The sequence below is a fragment of the Bombus bifarius genome, unplaced genomic scaffold (genome assembly GCF_011952205.1).
Source record: "Bombus bifarius isolate JDL3187 unplaced genomic scaffold, Bbif_JDL3187 scf7180000010271, whole genome shotgun sequence".
NCBI classification, from domain to species: domain Eukaryota; kingdom Metazoa; phylum Arthropoda; class Insecta; order Hymenoptera; family Apidae; genus Bombus; species Bombus bifarius.
The window spans coordinates 4844053-4865497 of NW_022885586.1; the positions used below are offsets into that span (position 1 = coordinate 4844053).

Below are 21445 nucleotides of genomic sequence, written 5' to 3' on the forward strand. Positions count from 1 at the left end.
TATCTTTTCCCTCGTATCCACGTACACGAACGTGTGTGTGTTATTCGTCCAACAATTCCGGTGAATTTAATTGTTTGATTATTAACGCTTTCGGGGTATCCCATCGGTGATATAAAGCGCGCGAAATAACGCTAGTAAATTATCAAAAATTGCCGTTGCGGCCGGGGCTACTGCAAAATATAAATTCTCACGCAATTTTGATACCGTCCAGATGAATATTTCGAGAGCCGCATCGATAATAATCAGAATTTTAAAAGGCACAATTAATTGATTGTAACGCGGTGCATCAAAGGTTAATGTTATACGCTAGTTACATACGTATTACCAGCCTGGCAAACGCGAGTAACGCTAGGAATTCATCATTATTGGTACGTAGGTATGTAGAATGCCGTATCGCAGATTAAATACACTGGACGGTGCGTGCGCGTGCGATAAAACCGTACCATCCACGGTGATATATTATTTTTATTCATTTATATACCGCATAAAATATTATGAACGATCGCGTTACATCATTAAAAATGTACGATTCCTTTGATCCAGTGCATTCCATCCCCCTTGCTTTTCTTAAAGCCTGTGCAACCAGTACCACCCTTTCACGTGTGTCTTTTTTTCCATTCCCTCGTAGAATCGCGTTTCAAACACAAAAATTTCAATTCGCTCACGACGACGCCGCTGACAACACAGCCCTTTTACAACATAATCATATCCTTTATCATCGATCGTGCCAATCCACCAGCGTCTCGTTACACATCGTGAACGCCGTTCCAATACGAACTGTGAAAAATCTCGTGTAAACTCTCCGATACACCATTTTCGCAATTTCCCTCGTGGTGGACATGGTATTATAGTTGCATGTAATGGAGCACAAATAATGAATCCGTGCCACTTATCATTCGACAGATTTTATCAAAATCTCTGTAAAGCTACCAGAGAGAATCGTGGTCCACCGATGGAGAAGGTTCGCGTAATAACAGTAAAAACGAATGTAGCTCGCGTCAGCGTGATCCGGCCAATACTTAAAGCCTATACATATACACGTGGGCGGTCACCTTCGGCTAAGTGCAAGTCTGAAGATATCGCGCTGAAAGGAAGAGCTCCGAGGAGGAGGGAAAGTGCGAGAGCATAAAATACCGTTCCGACTAGCTGTCCGCGTTATCGAAACACGCAATGCCACGGATTACGAGGAAATATGTGTGCACGGTTCAGATACACGCTCGTACGTCCAAGGAAGCGTCGTATCGATATACGCTGCGAGCCTCGAGCAAGGATACTCGCAAATTGCTACCGCGAAGGGTGACTGAAAAACCTTCGAGGAAGATCATTTAGAGACGTTAGTTAGGTACGTGGAAGCGGAAATAGATTCGAGTCACCGTAATAGTTTCAACTGTTGACACGGATCGAGGGAATTGGACAAACCGCGTTAGCCGTCTAACGATAATTCTATTTACCAAGAGTTAGCGGAAGAACGATCGCGTTAATTGCGAGACGACATCGGGACGAATAAGTCTGAAATATTTAACGCGTCAATAACTCAATCAGAGTCTGTTCTGGTTTATTTCGCGCTCACGAGTAAGCAACGTAGACACGCCTGGCCTGTGAAATCAGTCGATATTCGCGGTAAACTCGACTCTCAAGACTCGACTCGCGTCTCGATCTAGCGATTATTAAACGTGGAAACACGTAAGTGCTGGTACTCTCTTGCATTTCCTTCGAGTTGAAATTGCCGAGTGGTTTCATCAAAGGGTTTGCTCGCGTTTAATCGTGTATCAACGCCTAATGACACTGAGCACGCGTAAAGCAAAGACCGAACGGTACGAATAAGTTTCGTTTAAACAGCGTTATCGGGCTTAACACTAGGCGCAGCTACTTTTCCACCCTATTGTAGTCACGTGCGTGCTTTATGCAGTCAGATATTGGTCGCCGCAACACGCTAGAAAATACGGTTCGTTATATCGCCGCGCCGGTGTCCGTTTGCATTCACGTAAGTGCGCATGCAAGTACGAATAAACAATGACCAATACACCGGCTCGGCAAGATCGCGTGTCCCGCGAGACTAGGAGAGCTCGCGCGTGAACCCTATTCTCCACATCCCCTGCGCCAGAGTCCAGCAACCGAGAGAAAACCCACCCGGTTATCGATACAACGTTGTATGCCCGTCGACGTTTCACACTCGGCTAACTCTTCTCTCTTTTACTCTGTCCTTCTCTCACCTTCTCCACTTCTTCGTTTCTTATTTGTAAATTCGCCTTCCTCCCCCGTCCCTAGTCACCCCAAGCCGCACACGCTTTTAACCGCACAGAAAATTATTGCATATTTGATCGCGTAGTTTAACCGGCCGTGCCGTTATCGCGAGTCCGACGCGATACATTTGTAATTACCTTGTTCACGCCGAACAAGTAATATTGGTTATCTCAGCGAGATTGCCGCGCCACGGAAACCATAATCGAACGTTAATTGAATTTTAATTCTACGATAAAGAGAGAACAGGCTGAAGCGGTAGAGGGGAGAAAAAAAGGAGAAGAAAAGAGAAGAATCAGCTGGTATCGCGATTGAAAGACCGGCTTGAGAAGTTGCCGGGTGAATTTCGAGCAGGAAGGTACGATTCTAGTGCTTCCAGTGTTCCTAAGTTTACCGAGGTCGCGGTCTGTCGAACGCGAAACAGGAAACCCCGTCCCTCGAGAGAAGACACCTTCCTCGACATCACAATACGATAGGAAGCGAAGAGTTTCGAGACGTTTCGCAGTTAGTTGCCCTCAGGAGATGAAGGCGTAAGTAGGTAAGAAAGTTATTTCCCGACCGGACACGCTTAACCCTTCCCCGGGGCTCCTTTCCCCCTGGTACAAGGTCTTTGCGGCGCTACCGCGACGCTGTCAGAACTCACCGCCGCACCCTTCGCTACCGTCACACCTCCGTCACGAACTGCTCGCCTGGCGTACCAACCATTCGCGATGCATCATGTTTACAGATACGTGCGACTGAGAACAGGAGTTTTAATCAACGCGAAATAAATTAACAGATTAATGGCAGTGATAAAATGTTTGATTCATTTCTTAGTCAAATGTAATGTCCTAATGAGCGTGAAATAGGGGTTAAAATCTGAAATATTTCATGTTGAACTGAATTATTCATTAACGAACAATTTTAATTTTCGTAATAGTGAAAGCGAGGTAGTAAGCAGGAAATGTTAAATGCGTGGTACCAAACCACAGATTATGAAACACTTCGAGTAACCTTAAATATATATTACGAGATATATGAAATAATAGTAATCTAACGACGAACTGTTTCTTCCTTCTTCGACTCTTACCACGCCATCCCCATTATGTCTACGGATCGAAAAAGATATTTTGACGTAGATATACGTCCTCCATATGCTACACTTTAATATTCTTCCACGGTGTATCAACGTATTAAAACATTTCGAAACGAGTTATCGAGAAATAGATTCGAATACAATGATGCAGTGGCAGCTCGAGACAACGACGAACAATTACTTTGTACGATGCGTTTGGGCGTTGGCCAAGATTTTCATTGCTTTAAGTAACATATATAAATTGTTATTACGAGATATATCGAGAAAAAAGAGCGTCTATTAAAGCTATGAATTAGACATTCTTATCGCGACAACGCGTAATACCATGACGCTGTTGTTTGTAAAGATAGCCAGTCAGAAGACAAGCTCATTGTTCCCGCGAGCATCGCTCCAACGAAACGTCGCAAATCGTCATCGTTACACCGCGGTAAACTACTGCATCCGAGTGTCATTTACTATTGAAGTCAAGCTAGCTAGTACACGCTAAACTTAGCATTCGGTACACACCAGCAGTAGAAAGGAAATGAGTGGCTTGAGTTGCGTTTTATACCCTACGTGAGAGCTATAATGCTGACGTCTGTACTAAAAATAATAAATCAAGAACAGAAGTCTATCTATAGAACGGCAACAATTCCTATCGTCTATAGCATTTCGCGAAACTTGCTGCTACTTCGCGTTACGATCTTACACGAAAGAACGCGTTTCTTCGCGTTACACATCCAAAGTGGGCTATTTCCCTTTACAGTTTTAAACACAGTTGTTGTTACGTGTCTTTGCGACGTGTACCCGGCTTTGGTAGAACGTCGCGTGATGTTCAACGTGTACAACCACGAGAAAAGGATCGCAAGGCCTATATCCGAGTTTGCATCGATAGCGCACGAGTTACGTGGTTAACACGGTGCGTGTACTTTAGAGCCAAACAACGCTTGTGACCAATGTCCAATCTTTTTACGGTATACCTTCATAAATTTCAAACGTGAGTACGTTCGAGGGTCATAAAGGAGAACTTTACGACAGACGTTTGCTATGTCAGTTACAACAAACCAATGTAAAATACAAAAACGGAGAACTTAGTAATTATCTTTTCTTCGAAATTTCTCTCTTGACTGTTGGTCTTGGAATAACGTCCATATGTTACTAACAACATGTATACTACCCCTAACCTTATCCACTTATTTTACGAATATCATACGTTCTTGATAAATATTATTCGCTCATAAATAATAGGGTACCTGCTTATTTAGCACAAAACGCTGTGATCGATCAGGCTGTTAAGGAAATGATTAATTAGTCAGAATTATATATTGATACAAAATGGAGTTTAGAAATACGCTGAAACGTGTCACGGTTATTTCAAGAACTACAGGTACAAGTACGTAATTAATTATCAATTATACACTGACAGGCGCAATCCATTGATTCTAGAATCCACGTAAGCAATTTTCAATGAATCATATATGCAAATCAGAGAAGTCTGTTAAAAATCTTTCCAGCTCATGAAATGCATAAAATCAAAGAGCAACTACAAAATACGGTGGAAAATCTAATAATGCAAGTGCCAAGAATTTTTATGCGATTTTTATTATAACATAAAAAATAATAATTCCAGAGTTTTTAATAAATTCCGAACAATTTCTGAAGTTTCGTGCACGGATTTCGTAAATGTCCTACAATTATACTTATAAACGAAGGTGTACAGTAAAGTGAGAAGATGAATCGGACAAACTGATAGCAAGCACGTTAAGTGAAATTAGCAGTGCTAATTATTGCAACTCTATCTTCAATAAGAATTTTCCTTGCGATTTCAACTCGTTGGTGTAAAGTTTGGGAATCTCGGTTATTCCTAAAACTCCTGCAGACTGTTGGCCCGTGACCCAGCCGGTATCGGTTTCTCCCAGAAGGCGCCCCTTGCGAGGGCGCGGAAGCACGTGCGCGTCCTTATCATGCTGCTGCGAAGAGAAAATAAAAAGAGGAGAAAAAGTAAGACGGAGAGAGAGAAAGAGAGGAAAAGGGAAAGAGAACGTTGCTACGAGCCGTACGAGAAGAAGAACGTGAGTTTCAGTGACGTAGCTGGAAAAGTGCGCGACGGGGGTTGCCCGACGACATTTTGTGAGATAGAAAGGAAATGCTCGTGAGGCAAGAACGGCGAAGGAGAACGTAGGAAAGGGAGGAAGGCAGTATACGGAGAAGAAAGAGGGAAAGGTCGCGGAGTTTAAAGGCTAAACGGCCGGGATGTGCGCCATGCATAACAATTAGCCTGGGAAAATCATGAAAATGTTGCGGACCTCTTTTAACTCCGGGGCACTGGCCCTCAAGTCCCTTTTGCCATTGCCGTCCTTCTTACCCCCGTTGAGAAACCACCCCCACCGTGCGTTCAACCCCCTCAACGGAAGCACGGCGAGATAACGGAGAGTTACACGCCCTTCCTTTAACCCTTTCCGAGAGGTTCTCGCTTGGAAGACCTTTACAGTGGCTCTCAAATTCTTTTCTTCGATCTTAACCAATTGGAACCAACCAACCTATCACGATAACGTGATAACAACTTTTTCGAAAATGTAAGACAATTTTGTATACAAACAAGCAAATATTGCAGAGTCGTAATTTTCCAAGTTACGTATGTACAGTTATTTGCAACAGTATCACGCGGACAGTCTTTAACGATAGTAAAAAGTAAAATAAAAATGACGTCGTCAAGAAAGTTGAAGAAAAAAACTATTCGATATCCCCATTTGGCGAGGCGAGTTTAATTAACTCGTCTAGAAGAACTCAAGAGGAAATAATCAAGTATAATAAGGAGGATAAGAAAAGTTTGAGTCCCTGCAGAGGAACTTAAACGGGTGTATATACGACAGACGTAAGCCGGAAATAAACGTTCCAAGCAAGGCGGCAAGAGGCAGGGTTGATATCGTGTCATCTGAAGGAGCGGGAACCATCAGGGATGCACGCACGTACGGCCATATTAGGACTGGAATAATATATGAGATTCCTTCCAGGCAAGGTGCTGCTTAACGTGATTTACGTAATCTTACAATACGGCGCGGCGTGCCGGGTTAGATCGGCCACATATTATATATTACTCGATCCCAAGGAACACCTACCACCTTTCAAACGTACTACGACCAATATACACCCGGCGCTCACTGGGCAATTGACCTATCGGGTGATAATTTATAGAACCTATTTGCGCGTGAGATTGTAAATAGAATTTTCAAAGGGAATCACGATCGTTTCAACGTGCATTTCAACTAACAGAAACGCTTTATGGTTTATGTACGAGAACAATGAGAAAAAATAGCTTGTATAACCATCGTTGATGGCAGACGTATCAAGATGGAGCGAATGTAAATTATTATCGTACCATTTAAAATTGATTTCAGCTTTAAACGCGCTCGTAAATGGACGTCGAGAGGGCTTGCGTAAAAAAACCACCGATCAATAATGAACTCATTTGGATATTGTGCGTAAATAATATCAAGCAGAGGGGCCGGTATCTGAAATAATTGCATGTCGACGATCATTCACGTTTTATTGCATCGAACGCATTTTCGATAGCCAGATGGAACATTGTCCCGCGTAAAAATCTCGGTCGTGGCAATCTTGAAACTTCGAAGCGTCGTACGTTAGATCTAAGACACGTTGGGCGGAGTATATGCATAATTCGACACGATACTAACCGCGAATAGGCCGTATCTACGAACACCCACTTAATTCCGTAGCCTAAACAGGAAATCCTCCTTTCAGGTAATTGCATGACTCAGTTAAATCTGCGAACGGCTGAAGCCCGTTCAATTAATCAATTACCGCCAAGACAGCCTCGATTGTCACCGAGAACTCGCTACCGTGGAATTATCGCAACAAGAACATAACACGCAAAACTAAAACGACCTATATGACAAATACATAATTCCTTTTTCTAAGAAAATTTACGACCACATCGAAAGTGGCGTTTTATTCATAAGTATCGTCGGTTTGTCGCGAAGATATTTCATCGCGGCCACGATTGTTACGCTTCGGGCACGTGCAATATACGTAAATATACGCGTGTCGTGTGCACGTTCATACACGCGAAACCTGAACGCGTATGTGTAAGTCGATAAGACAGCGTGCATGTACATAAAGCACGTGCGTGTAATTTCCGAGTCAGTATCTCAGTGGGCGACTGCACATTAAGCTCTCTTCATATCGAACCATGCGCCCTTCATCGAGACATACGGACCTTAAACTTACGTTTTAAGATGTTAACTTCTCGTGTAATGACACTTTACTGGGTAATATGTTGATTATTTATGTGGTAGAAGCTGTTTGCTGGGTGAGTCAGTAGACGTCAGGATATTTGGTATGAGAGATCCCTTAGTTCCTGCAGAAGAAAACACGTCAAGCCGGTTCTCGGGACCAAGAAAACGGAATTAAACTGCATTCTGCATTGTTCTAAAACGGCGGCGTCGCGACCGACCTTGATACCAGAAAGACACGGCTCGTACTAGGTGGAATTAAAACGAATTTCTTTCTCTAAAGTCACCGGCTGCTTCGATTTTAAAACGTATTCGCATAATCGAGCATCATCGAAGATCGTATTATACGCGAGATAAGATAGTTCACGATACTGGCATTAGTTTCCAACGTTTGACTGGAAACTGTTCTTGGATTAATACGAATTAATCGCCGTGTTAGTTAAAAGGTCGCCCTCCCTGCCTTCTGTAACAAACTTCTAGCCTTTTTGATTTACGACCATACGCCTGCTCAAACCCGCTTGTATATCGTAACCGACACGTTGTACAACCATAAATCCCTTTACACCTAAATAACTACTATCCGTGTAGATAATTTAAGTGCACGTCATTATGACAAATCGATTACACGCTCTCCGCACAAATAATCGGAATACAAATGACACCGCGAATATTTTGCCGTGGCGTTACACACGCGCCAACGTGCACACAGTGAAAACCGACTTTCCTATTTATCAAACCGTGAATTTTCATCGTATGCAATTGGCCTTGACAATGAGACGACGCCGGAGGAACGATCAATTATCGATCTCTTTGGATGTGTCTCGACTCGCCGAGCTAACCGAGGTAATTGCTTTTAAAATAGCTTTCGAAGGATCTCTCTATCGTCAGGCAACGCGGAAACGTTACAGAGAATTTTTTACAATTTTCACGAAGGAGACGCGAAGTGGGGGGAAAGCGAGCTCGATGAATAACACCGTTACAGAAAATCGAGCGACGGTGTTGTAACAAGGAATACAAATGATCTAATTTACAATGGATCCCGACGGGTTTGAAACTTTTTATTTCGCAATCCACACCGCGAAAACTAATCTAGCCGATGTAATAGATCAACGCTCGATATCTAAAGTACGATGACGTGAGTACCGGTGTTGGTATTCCCCTTGGGAATACCTCTGATCAATCAATAAACATGTGAAATAATCAAGTGATCGCGATCGGCCGCCTATCGTGACTCTCTGTTAATTTCTTGCGCTACCAAAAAGCAAGAAAAGAAGAAAAGAAGAAAAGAAGAAAAGGAGAAGGATGTAAAAGGTAAAGCAATTTATCATGCTGTAATCGCAATTTCAAACGAGCGTGAAGAAGTGTGGCGTATCGATTAAAAAATAAAGCACCGGGGGTTGAATCGTGCCTTTAACACTTATTTAAGCTTATTCTCGTTTCAAGAGGATAAGGCGCGAACGTAACACGCGAACGGGTGACTTAAATTTTTCGGGGTCTCCGGGCACGTGTCACCGCGTTCTTCTTTTAAAGCGGCAAGGTAAACTCATTGTTTGTGCGCGCACTCACAAACGACATTATAAAGCGCGCGTGTAAGGCTATCCCGGTGGCTCTATTCAAGAAGGTATTATGAAACTCCCTCGGAAAACGTACTCTCCGCTTTGTTTCACCTTTTATTTTGTTCTGCTTTAACCGGATGGGAGGAATGAAATCCGTGTACGCGTATATATCTGTACGCGTCGCGTGGCCGCCCTACTGCTGCATTTAAATGCACCAACACCAACGTTTAAACCGTGAACACACGTACGCACGGGCAACCAGAACATTTACAAGTTACAATGTCGAATCGTCTCACGTCACTTTCGCTTTCTTTTTTGTCAGGCGTACAAAAGTTGGCTACGGAAAAGAGGCAGAGAGAACAGCGGCTCGAAAGAAAAATTTCAGCCTCGCGTTAATTCCCCGATGGTCGCGGCGTGTTCTAAACAACACGTACACACAGAGAGGCACGTGTATATTCGAAACCCGTGGTCGTCGTCGTTGACGACGTCGACGACGACGACGACGCTTAAAGCCTGCTTTTGTGCTTTGATATTCAGCCGAGCCGGTGTAAACGAAACCTCCAAGGCGCCATTCATGCCGCTTTTTTTCAATTCCGAGTGTACCAGTTTAAAAATGCTGGACTACGGTGTATGTATACAGTGGTCGCGCGCATCTGGTGACTCGCAAATGCCGCGATACGAAAATGTTTCGTTCAAGCGGTAATGCACCAACGAAGAATAAACAGGCATCGCGTTTGTAAAACGCGCGCGAGCCGACTTTCTTCGCAGCGCGGCGTGGTGTGGCGCGTGCAATTAGGTCGGAGAATGAGTAATGCTGCTACTCTAATCTCGACAATGGGCGAACATTGAGAAAGTAACGGACCACAGGAGGCTCGTGCATTTCTTAGGCCGCGTAAGAACCACGGGAAAACTATCGTAAACAACCGTTGTTCCACGTCAGGATGAAAAATGATCGTGAAACGATCCGTCTTCGAATGACTACTCGGAAACAATGTATATGTATGCAAATGAAGAGGAAGAAGACGCACCGTACCGGTGACGTCTGAAACGAATTTGTAGATCGTGGAATCGCGGAAAAAATGAAAACGTGGAACCTGTCATTAATGAGTGAAGGAAGTCGAAATTCATTAACTCCCCACCAAACGTAGCGATTTCGAGAGCGGCACGTTTATTCCAAAGTGTTGGAGCGACACGGGAACAAACGATTAGTCTTCATTGAAAACAAAAGAGAAAGGAAACGATCAAATGTGTGCGAACTACACGCGGATCGACGTCACAGGCCGTGATTGTGGTTATTTATATAACAGAACTCTGTAAATCTCGCGTTTTAAACGACTCTGGCTCGCGCGCTAGGCAGCTTTATCGAGAAGCATGATTTTATTTATAGGAAACCGATAATGACCATACGAATGCAATGTGTCTGTTCCAAGTCATAGAACTGTTCGCATCCACTTCGGTGGGGATAAGCAAGAAATTTTAACGACCGCCGTTTTTTCGTTCGATAAAAACCGGCCAGTAAATATTAACGACTGCACTGATCAAAACAGTTCGATTGAAATTATGGTAAGAAGATACGCGAAGACAATTTTCTAAACGATCGGAAATGCCTGGTCTCGCCGTGTTACGTTCGCGTTTTCTAAGACGAATCGAAATTCTCACGAAAGATACCATCGACTCGAGGCGTTGTACTTACTAACATTGTGAACGATCCGATGATCGAAGGTCAGAGGGATTAATGCGAGGTGCGAAGAAGACCTTGTCCCACGTAGAACAAAAGTTCGGTTCTACGATTTTCTAGGCTGGTCGGTATCGTGACGCACAATGTCTATGCTTGTCACGGGAACACAGGGGCTTTAATAACAACGCATTGTTAACAATAGCTTGACAATAGTTTCTTTTGATAATACGAACCGTGCGGTGCGAGTCGTTAGGCTTGTGTACGCGCGGTGTCCATTATCATGGCAGTTCAATGAAATCTTTAAACGAACCACTCTTTATTTCGCTTGTATCAGTTGTTTGCTCGACGCTGTTTACGCCGCGTTACGACCGCAAATTGCTTTTGTGCTGTTCGATGCTTGTGTTCGATCAGCGTGTGTATTACTTTTTTTTGTTTCCCTCTTTTTATTTCGCCTCTCTTTTTTATTCTCGTTTCTTTCGTCATTTTCCGGTTCCCCCAGTCGATGACACCTTGCCACCGAAAAATCGTGTCGGAGCGGAAATAACACTAGTATGGCGTATCGTTGGTTTCGTAAACACTGACTAACGAACGAGGTACACACGAGGTCGCTAATCGGTGGACGTAAACTCATTAAGCGGATGTAGCAATACCAGTAATATATTTTTCCTCTTAGAAAATTGCTTTTTTTCTCGTTTTCGTCGCTGTTTAGCTATTATAAAGCAATCAACGCGACAGCCAAACCCGAGCGTGTCTCTTTCTATGTACGAGCGTTCGTCCTTTCTTGGGGCCGCTATTTATACATTATAACCGCAAATGCGATAGAAACCCGCGTTTCTTGTCGGCCTGAGTCTGAGTTCTATAAATTTCCAGACAGCGAAAAAAAAAGAGGAATTAATCTTCTAAGAAACGTGTAACGATACACGCGGTACAAACAGCAGAAAAAGAAATTATCTGTGAATGGTATTAATCATTTCAATATTAAATAACTTTTTTTATTCCTCGGTGTGATGCGCATCGTTAATCGCGAAAGGAAGAAACATAGAAAGGCTTCTTTTTTCATCCGAGAAAATAACGACCGTGCCGTACGTACGATGAAACCTCACGGTTTTCCCCGTTATTCGGTCCACCTTGCAAGTCAGCGCACAGCGCGGCTATAAATAACCAACTGTTTACTCGCTTTTGCCCTCAAACACTTTTTAATGTTTCTTATTCCACACGGAGGTCTAAAGACTCGACTGACTGGCGGTAGACGCCACGTCCATATCCGAGTGGAAAAGTGTAACCTGCCTCGAATACGAGAGGAGAACATGAATGAACAGAATCGTAAAGGAAAGCTTTATCGAGTGCCGAGGAAAAAAGATTGCCGATTCAAAGTATCGATAAATAAACGACGATTTAGTAGCGATCGTTACCTCGATGTTTTCCACCTTCTCGAAACTCGGCAACGTTATTCCACGAACATACGTGTCAAGAAACCATGGTAGAACTTACCGAACCAAGATTTACTTCTTATCTGTGGCTGTAAAACCATTACAACCCGACACGCTTAATGGAAACTCGCTTCGAGAAATTTAACTTCCGGTTAGCAGAAGCGATTATCTCTGCCGTTTCATGGGCATTCTTTTGCTAGAAATAACATTTGTAATGAAGACACATATTGTTCGGTGTAATTACAAGATCACCTAGACGCGATAGCGACCGTTTCGAATCATACAACGATGATTTCGCTTTCTTTTCCGATACTATTATAACGAACTTCGGTTTGAAGCGAAATGTGACTTCACCGTGACGTATTCGCGTAGTGAAAGGAAGTATACATAGTTATTAGAAGATCAACCTTCAATGACATCGACGACTTGAATTTCGTCGAATTATTCTTTGACAGGAGCCATTAAATCGCTCGGATTCGATCAACGAGACCGAACCGACGAACGAACCAATTAAGTATATTTTCATGGAACGTCCTCGGACAAAAACGGCCGGCGATGATGAATTAAATGGGCGAGACAAAATCGATATTTTAACTCGTAACGAGTAACTTTTTGCGCGAAATAATTGGCAGGTCGGTCACGCGAGTGACTTCATCGCTGTGCAAGTTATTCAAGGTATGCTAAACAAGTGAAACACACGATAAACTTAGGTATTGTACACAATATCGTAACGTCACGATTCATCCTTGAACTTTGCTTCGATTCGGTCGGAGACGCGATCCTCTAATTATTCCGTGGCAACATAGAAACCCAACAATTAGAGAAACGCTATTAAATCGAATTGTTTAGGACACGGACGAACGTCTAAAAACTCGTGAAAACGGAATTAACTTGTTCATATCGCAACAACTTGGAATTAGGCTGTCAACGTCTCGGAGATCGATCGATATTATCATTCGATATCGTGTGCAGCGTGTACACGTGGTCGCGCACGCGTTCCACGTGTAGCGGCACTCCAGGTTTAACGTGTCGACGAGACGAAACGCGAACGAATAGGAACAAGGACTCGTTGAATAACGTCGAATCGACATTAAATAAGGAGAACCAAGGCAATCTTACGGGCGAAATACGTGTGTATGTAACCTATATGCGGTTGATGTTCACATCCATTAAAAAACCATTACGATAGTCGTGCTATTTCCGCATAGCATTTCTTTAAACCTAGTCAACGGTAAACAGTTATTTTCCTAAAGCTAGCGAGTGGCGCGTATGGTCGTTCTCGTGCAACAATTAGACATTTACACACGGCAACGCGTCGCATAAATCTCAATAAAACGCACGATAACGATTGCTTACTCACGTGGTAGCGAACCGCTGCAAGAAACTAATGATTCACGCGAGACCCCAGAGCACCTCCTCTTCAGTGTACACGGATGTTAACAGCAATCTCCATCGTCTCATCGGTGTATCATTAAGGTGTACACCTGTTGACGATCCACGGAGGAATGTTGTCTCTCTCTCTCTCTCTCTCTCTCTCTCTTCCTACCCTGCTATATCGAGTTTCGACGATGCCTCGATTTTCACGTGCACGAACGAACATTAATCGATTTTCCGGTAACACGGTACGCGGCAGAACCTTGCATCATCGTGAGGAAACTACCCAACATTCCGCTTATCGAGGCAAATGCGGGAGCGAAACCTCGTTTGATCCTCGGGACGAAGAACAAAAACTATCAACACGACACTAACAGTCCACTGAACTACGAACAAGGATGAGCGCGACACGAGTAAACAAAGCGTACCAAACCTTTATAGTCTCCGCAAAATTTCGTTTCCACAATTAATCGATCCTTAATGAATATTATTAGTATCTGGCGCAACAAACGTTTCACTTTATACCGTCACACATTTAATGATATTTAACAGTATTAGCAACAAGAAGCTTGGTTTTTATCAGTGGCACGAGTCACATTCTTGAAAATCAGTATCACGATCGCATCGCGATCACACGTCGCACGTCAAATCCAGGTGGAGGGAAAATCACGTGCACTGATCGACAGACCAGCAGGGCAGACGGTTCTCCAAAAACATCATTCCAACCTTGAATCACACGGCCGGAGAATGGAAACAAATTAGTTTCTCGATCGATCGTCGCGTTTTCAGCCGTTATCGGCCGCGCGTTATCCGTACAACTGAAATGCGATGCAACCGCGATCGATGCTTCACTCGACTTGGCTGGAACACGCCGGTACCCACGTCGACGGACGCAGCCACGAGATTCGATAAATCCGACACACGCCGGAGAGCTAACACGCGGGATCGGAGTAGAACAGACGGACCGACGGACGGAAACGAAGCACACACGAATGCCAACCAAAGAGAACGCACGAGCGAACGAACGTACGAACAGGCGAGAGCCTGGCTGCCTCGTTCGGTGAACAGCCCGCGGCCCCCACGTTGTTTGTCTCGCGAGTGGCCTGTTTACATGTTGACTCTCTGTTTACGCGTTTTGTATCCCCCCTCTGTTCCCGCCACCACCTAGCAGCCGCCGCCGAACCACCACCCACCACCCGCCGCCGCTGCCGCCGTCTTCCCGCCACTGTTCTCCCGCCGTTCCGCTCTAACCCGTGCGTCACCTATCGCGTCGTTTATCCTTTTCTGTGCTAGGCAGAATCGAGGGCCGACGAGAGAGCGAGTCGAGCACGGCTACGCCGAATAAAGCCGAGTTTACACTGACCGGCTATAACCGAGTACGAACGACCGCTACGAGTCGCTCTTTCGATTCGGCTTCGTGATCGTTCGTGACGCGTCGACGGGCTACCGAACCTCTCACGAGCTTCCCTGTCATTTTCGATGTCGCCACGCTTCCTCTCGACAAGCCGAGCTACAGGTTGCGAGATCTTGAAACTCGAGAAGAGTGGTTGTATTTTGGATTGTTGAAAAATGGAATGGGTCGAGAGCTAGAGTTTGAGTCAAGGCAGTTTCATTGCGAAATTAAACTATTGCTTCGCCTTGTTAAGAAAAGAATGTTGCGTGTTAGCTCGGATAGTTTAAACTTGTTCCATTGTTCCATGGAATATCGAATGAAACGTAGGAACTATAGTACAATGGAATTTATATGATAAACAGATATTTTTAATAGGAAAATAAAACTCGCCACTCTTAACGATATTTTCATCAGGTTTAAATGGAATGTCGTAATGACGAAGGAACGACGAATTTACCAAAAATGTCACGGTGTTCTTCGAGGCTCCCTTTTGACAAAGTACGTCAGACATGCTATTTTAATACGTAAGATTCTACAAATTGCTCTAACTACTTATGCCCATAGACCGATCGATTTGACGTTAAACATAAATTCCAATCACTTTTGTATCTTCTTAACATCACGCCGAGTGTTCCAAACAGATACTGACCATCAAAATTCAAGCCTGTAGGAGACTCTTGATCAACTATAAATTTCGTAGCTGTAGATCTGTAGATAGTTCTCTTAGATGATCGCAAGCGGTTCAATGGAGCACATGAAACGGAAATTATTATCGAATACACCCTTTAAAGTAGGTAGCAGTACCCAGTCAAAGAAACATCCTGTAGATAATAGAAGTAGTTTGTGTCTGTTGTTATCAGACAGTCGCGTGAATACATGTATGCGATTAGCGAGTACAAAAATTACACGCAGACGACTCACGTATCGAAGAAGCAGCGCGCACCATTATCGTCTTAATGATGCGGTTTTATCCGTTATTTATCGTTTCTATACCTAATACAAGGAGGCTCGTGATATTAATAGCCGCCGAGGCAAGAACACGCCGGGGACGATCGTCGCGACTTCGTTTTCACGGATATCACGGGCTAATTGAAATTACACGGCACGTGCTTATTAAATCGGCGTTCAGGCGATTTCACCGAAGCACGCGTTTAATTAGATTTTCTTTCGGTTCGTTCTCCTGGCTTTAATCTCTCTGAACATTCTCCGATCTTTTTCTCGATTCTTGAAATATTACCGGGACTTTGAAACGTCGTTAAGTTGTTTCGCGATTAGATCATCGTAAAGTTCTTGCAACATGGTTATATATCATAAATGAGACGGAATATATTGTTTATTCGACGTGTACAAGGACTGCGATAGAGAATTATAGACAAACAGATGACAACGTGTTTAACGGTTTATTATCGTTGAGTCATCGCGATCGTCGCTTTCAACGCGACAGAAGCAGAACCAATCGAAAAGAATCCGACGAAAAGATGACGTTGGAAATCGAACCTTAACCACCGCCCACGTGTAGCCGTACGTACCATCGACTTCGATCTTTCGTGCGTGGATAACGTTTTCTACGGTTACCAAGCGTGTGACAGTATACTTCGTGACTGTCTACTGTCGCTTCGCTGTTTCTATTCCCTCGTGTCAGAAAACCTGACAGGTCAACGCAGACTCGCAGTATCAATCTCGTCAATGAGTTTCGACGTTTTCATGTCGAGTGCTCAATTTCTTAGACCCGTTTTACGATCAGCCGATAACAGCCATTCGTTTATGTTTATGACCGACTATTACGCGCTTACCAATATGAATTTCCATCCGAATGTAACTCGTCGACACGTTGCATTCGTTTGCAACAAGACTTATCGCGAGTTACGACCGATAGACCGTTTTGAAAGAATGTCTTAAATATAGAAACGAAAGTTTGTATTTTCATGGAATCAGTGGATTCGATTGATTAATCCTCGTGGAGTGCAATTCTTCGAGCGAAAACATCGGAGCAACACGGCTATTCAAACACATGTCCCGCAATGATACTACGCAGACTCGAGTTTCCCTTCTCTCTGTTCTACTTCAATCATCTTTTTTGTTTTCTGTCCTCTTTTTTCTCTCCTGTCTCGATTAACATGATGCATCACAAGCGGTAAGAAATGGTCTTATACATACATTCAGTTTATTTATTTGTGTTGCACTTCGTGGAACGATTGCGACACGTCTCTGAGAATCATCGACTACGATTACGAATCTACGATGATAAATGCCTTACAAGTTCATACAGAGATTTCGTACAATAAAAATTCCTATATACAATGTATCGTACTTTCTGATAAAGTTGAACTAGCTTCGCACTTAATCATTTAATGTCTTTACAGCTTTCAAACGATATAAATAGATAATATTTCAAGATATTCGAAGATAATTACCCTGGTATTTGCCGAAAAGATTCTTTTTGAATGAGACAAAGACTTTAAATCGACGGTGATTAAAAGATTTAGACTGACCAAGTTCTTTTCTTAATCGTTACTCGAATTAGTAACGTCGGATAATTTTCAAGAGATTATTAAATACGATATAAAAATCGCACGAATAGTCTAAACCAAGAGATATGATCGTTGTAATGATAATTTGCCACAGATCATCTCGGGGTCTAACGCATATTCGAATTAACTCGATTATCATTACCACGGCACCGCGAGATATTTATCTTTCCCCCGATAAGCCCAAGCCGAAGTGAAACTACAACGGAGCCGATCGATTTAGCCATTTATCAATTAATCTTATCGACGTGCTCGGTGTGCCCATAACGAATTCCCGTTTTAATCACGTACAGCAAGCTATACTTTCGTAACGGCGGGCCTCTGTTCAACGTCTGCTTCGTTAATAGCGAGTTAATTGCATCAGGTGCAGGGGAATCCCTTTTTCCGTCACTTCGAACTGGACCAAAAAAAGAAAAAGAAAAAAATACATCGCGATCGTCCTTCTTTATCCTTTTGAAAAGTAGAAAATAAAGACTAGAAGAGACAAGAGGGAACTTTTTAAACAAAAGGCAATGTTGCTCTGTTGTGTTTGCTCGATCGCCCACGTTGACGAGAATTTTACGATCAGGCTTAAATCAATCGCAGCCCGGCAATGTTTTTCGCCGAAATATGTGTTTCTTATTTTCATGAATCATAAATCGGTGCTTCACAACCGGGTGGGCTACACGTGCGCGAGGAAACGCTCGATTGAGATACAGCGGCGTATAAACGAGCATTTATTAACTGGGAAACGGTTGCAGTTGCCTTATCAATTCCTACGTTTGATTTTTTCGTGTGATAAAATAATTATAAACATATAATGATATAATGACAAAATAAAATAATTAAATATAAATAATATTTGAAAGATTCAGTACAAAGATAGTACAAGTGTCAATACCTTTGACTTGAGAAAATCGTGGGTATGTTTGAACTCTGATAAAGAAATCTTGTACACTTCAAAACGCTACTACGAGTATACATAAAAGTTTAGAAATTCATAAGGAAATCGCTTGGAAATACTCACAGATACTCGTTTTTATAAAAACCTCGTTTATACCACCTTTTTATCGAGCATCGAATTCAATTTTGATGGTACGGTAGTCACGTATCGGGCGATTATTTCTGTCAAAAACAGTCCCACGCTATTTACCCGAATAAACATTATTCTCGCTTGATCATTAGGATCAACCGCTGAGTTCTTGTAAAACACACTGGATTATAATACGTGACGGGTCATTTTATTTTGATGAAGAGACTATGACGTAGACCGTGACAACGAGGGGTAGACACGCGGATAAGATAGTTCGTATATCGCATTACTACCCACCGGACTTAGGCACAACCACCGGAGGATGGTTTAAGGGGTAAATCGTCGCGTAAACGGCCCGGTATATGGACTGGCGGGATTTCGTTTAGGAATTGGCGCGAGCGAGCGAGTGAGAGTCCGTAGATAAGGTAATCCGGACCTCGAAAACTCTCTCAGATTCCGAAACCAGCCCGGCGCCACAGAAACTGTGTACCTGCAGGGTGCAGGGGATTGGGTCTCGGTCAGTTTAATGCGAACTTGCCCAATACCAAGTGGTTTCTCGTTGGTAACGGGCCTATCGCAATCCTGGAAAACAATAAACAGACTTTGCCAACTTAAAGGATCGTACGGTCGATCGAGCATTATTAATGCCTTGGCCAGGATCGATTATTTCCAATTTGTTTCGTCGAGAATTGGCAGCGGTTGAAGAGAGTAAGGGTGAAAATAAGGGGTGCTCGAAAAGTATAGAACACTGAGAAGCTTGAAGAAGGCGTTGCCATTATTAAGAACCTCGTTCGATCGTTTTCTCATATTTTTCTACGTGTTTCTTCCCTCGAGTTTAGAATTATTTGAATAAGAATTTGAAAAAATTATATTTGAAATTGACAAATAAAAAGAGAGTGTAAAATAAGATCACGGTGGGATCGCGGGTAGACTGATTGATCGACACTCCCACCAGAAGTCAGATATCGAAGAGCCCAACAACTTTTCCCATTATCGTCAATATGCAGGCTGAAGCTTTGGTTTCACGTTCGAGGGCGTTACGGCATCGATTCTATGGTAAAAGGAAACCGGTTAAATCGCGTCGACGACCTTTATTGCCGTCTTAAAGCAGTTAAGTTAATCGGCATCAGCATAAGAAAACGGAAGGGGCTGCGAACTTGACGCGGCAGGAATCGAATCGCCTTTCCTTGTATTTAGAGTTCCAGACAAAAACATTAACATAAATCACGGGGGAACGGGGGAACGGGGGAGGCAGAGGGACAAGCAGAAGGAGAGACATCGAAGATACCAGAAAGGAAAGATCTAGGCAGGATCGAATGTTTATTCCGATTCCCTTCGAGCGTTCCCTTACGGCACACTTTACAGCTCCATCGAGCCTCGTCCTGCTTCCTTACCTCCCGCAATTAGTGCCTCGAAAACTTACGAACCATTTGTTCCCCGGATACAAAGAGAAAGTTTGAATTAAACTGCCAGGTTCTCGAGGATATTCAACGAATAAAACGAAAGGCTGATCGTGATAGTCTGAGATCTAGATGTTTGACTCCGAGTATGAATACGTACGTGCTATGAGCCATTAACTGGGCGAAAAATTGACGAGAAAGTGATCGAGGGTCGTTCTGTCAGGGAGCGAAAAAACGCGTGTACATATGTGAGAATGCGCAAAAGGAGAGGGGGAAAGGTGCCACTTAACTCCACCCCTGACGTTCGTTCCCGGCGAACGCACCTTGCGTTGCGCCACCGACAACCCTCGACCTCAACTCTTTCACTTTTAGCGGGAATTCGATGAATTGCCAGTCGCTACGGGCAATAAATAATGCATTTTGTGTTTGCCCCCGGTAAAAGGGTCCACTCTTAACCGTCCCCACCTACTCGTGCTACCAACCCTAAATTTTCCAACGACTTCGGTCGAAGGCGATCGAGGGGCGCGATTTAGTGAAACGACCGAGAATTGATACAGTTACTAAAAGCTGCGTCGAGAATCGAGTGTTGCTTGACCGTCACTTAGGGGAAACCGAAATCTCAAAATTCTCGACACCCTCTTCTCGGTATTCTTTATCGAGCTTTCCAACAATGGTTCTCTCCGGTTGTAGAAAACAACGAAATATTGTAACGAAGAATAAAGGAAGAGCTGGAAACGAATTTCTTGATAATAACAGATCCCCGCAGCCTTAAAGAGCAATACAAGAAAATGAACGAGGCGGAAGAGAATATCGGTATAATAGTAGCATAACATTACAAAGTATGCATTGTCTGCAATTTAGCAGGCAGGGCAACGCTGCCAATTAGGTGCAACTATTAAGCAGACAGCAGATTGTAAGATGATTCGAACGGTTTCCTCTGAATTCAATCGCGCACAAAAGGAATTAATAATTCTTATTGTCCTCTTTTGGTCTTTTCTCAAAACCATCAGGGAAGCTGGGCCGATGGAAAAAATAGCTATAAATATCTCGTTCTTCCGTCGTTCCATTCGATATTTATCGAGGCTCGATCAGGCGTAAGAAATTTCCTCGAGAAGGATTACTCGATGCTTTTTATCGTAAATCTGGAAGAAAGGGAAGGACAAACTAAGAAAGAAGGGAGAGAAACCAGCGACTTATCGCGGCAATAATTAATGCACGGGACCGAACTTCCGAGACTTCTTTTACTCAACTAAAACACAAATTGCTTGTTTAATATATTATTAATTGGTAATTTCCGACTGCTTTATAACGCGCCGCTTTACAACCGAACCGCAATTTTACTCCTGTTTCCGGGGAAAACATTTTCGTTTCGGATTTTCATTTCTTATAATTCTACGCGCAAACAAATCATTTTTATACAATACGCATTCGTCTCTATATTGTAATACTCTGCATATATGTATTTAATATGAATCATTAATGAAACATTTTTTCTTAATTTTATCATTTTTATTTCACATTCCCCA

General features: G+C 43.2%; 1 protein-coding gene across 14 annotated transcripts in view; it reads right to left on the minus strand.

Annotated features, from left to right (window-relative positions):
• The window catches only part of LOC117216607 (forkhead box protein P1-like), a 245886-nt gene that overhangs the window by 175414 nt on the left and 49027 nt on the right, over positions 1-21445 (minus strand). The window contains exon 1 of one of the 14 annotated variants that reach the window (XM_033463461.1): positions 13573-14134. The exons of the other annotated variants lie outside the window; for them this stretch is intronic. The gene's annotated coding sequence lies outside the window, so the exon portion shown is untranslated. Of the gene's footprint in view, positions 1-13572; positions 14135-21445 lie in introns of those variants that run through there. 14 annotated transcript variants of the gene reach the window in all.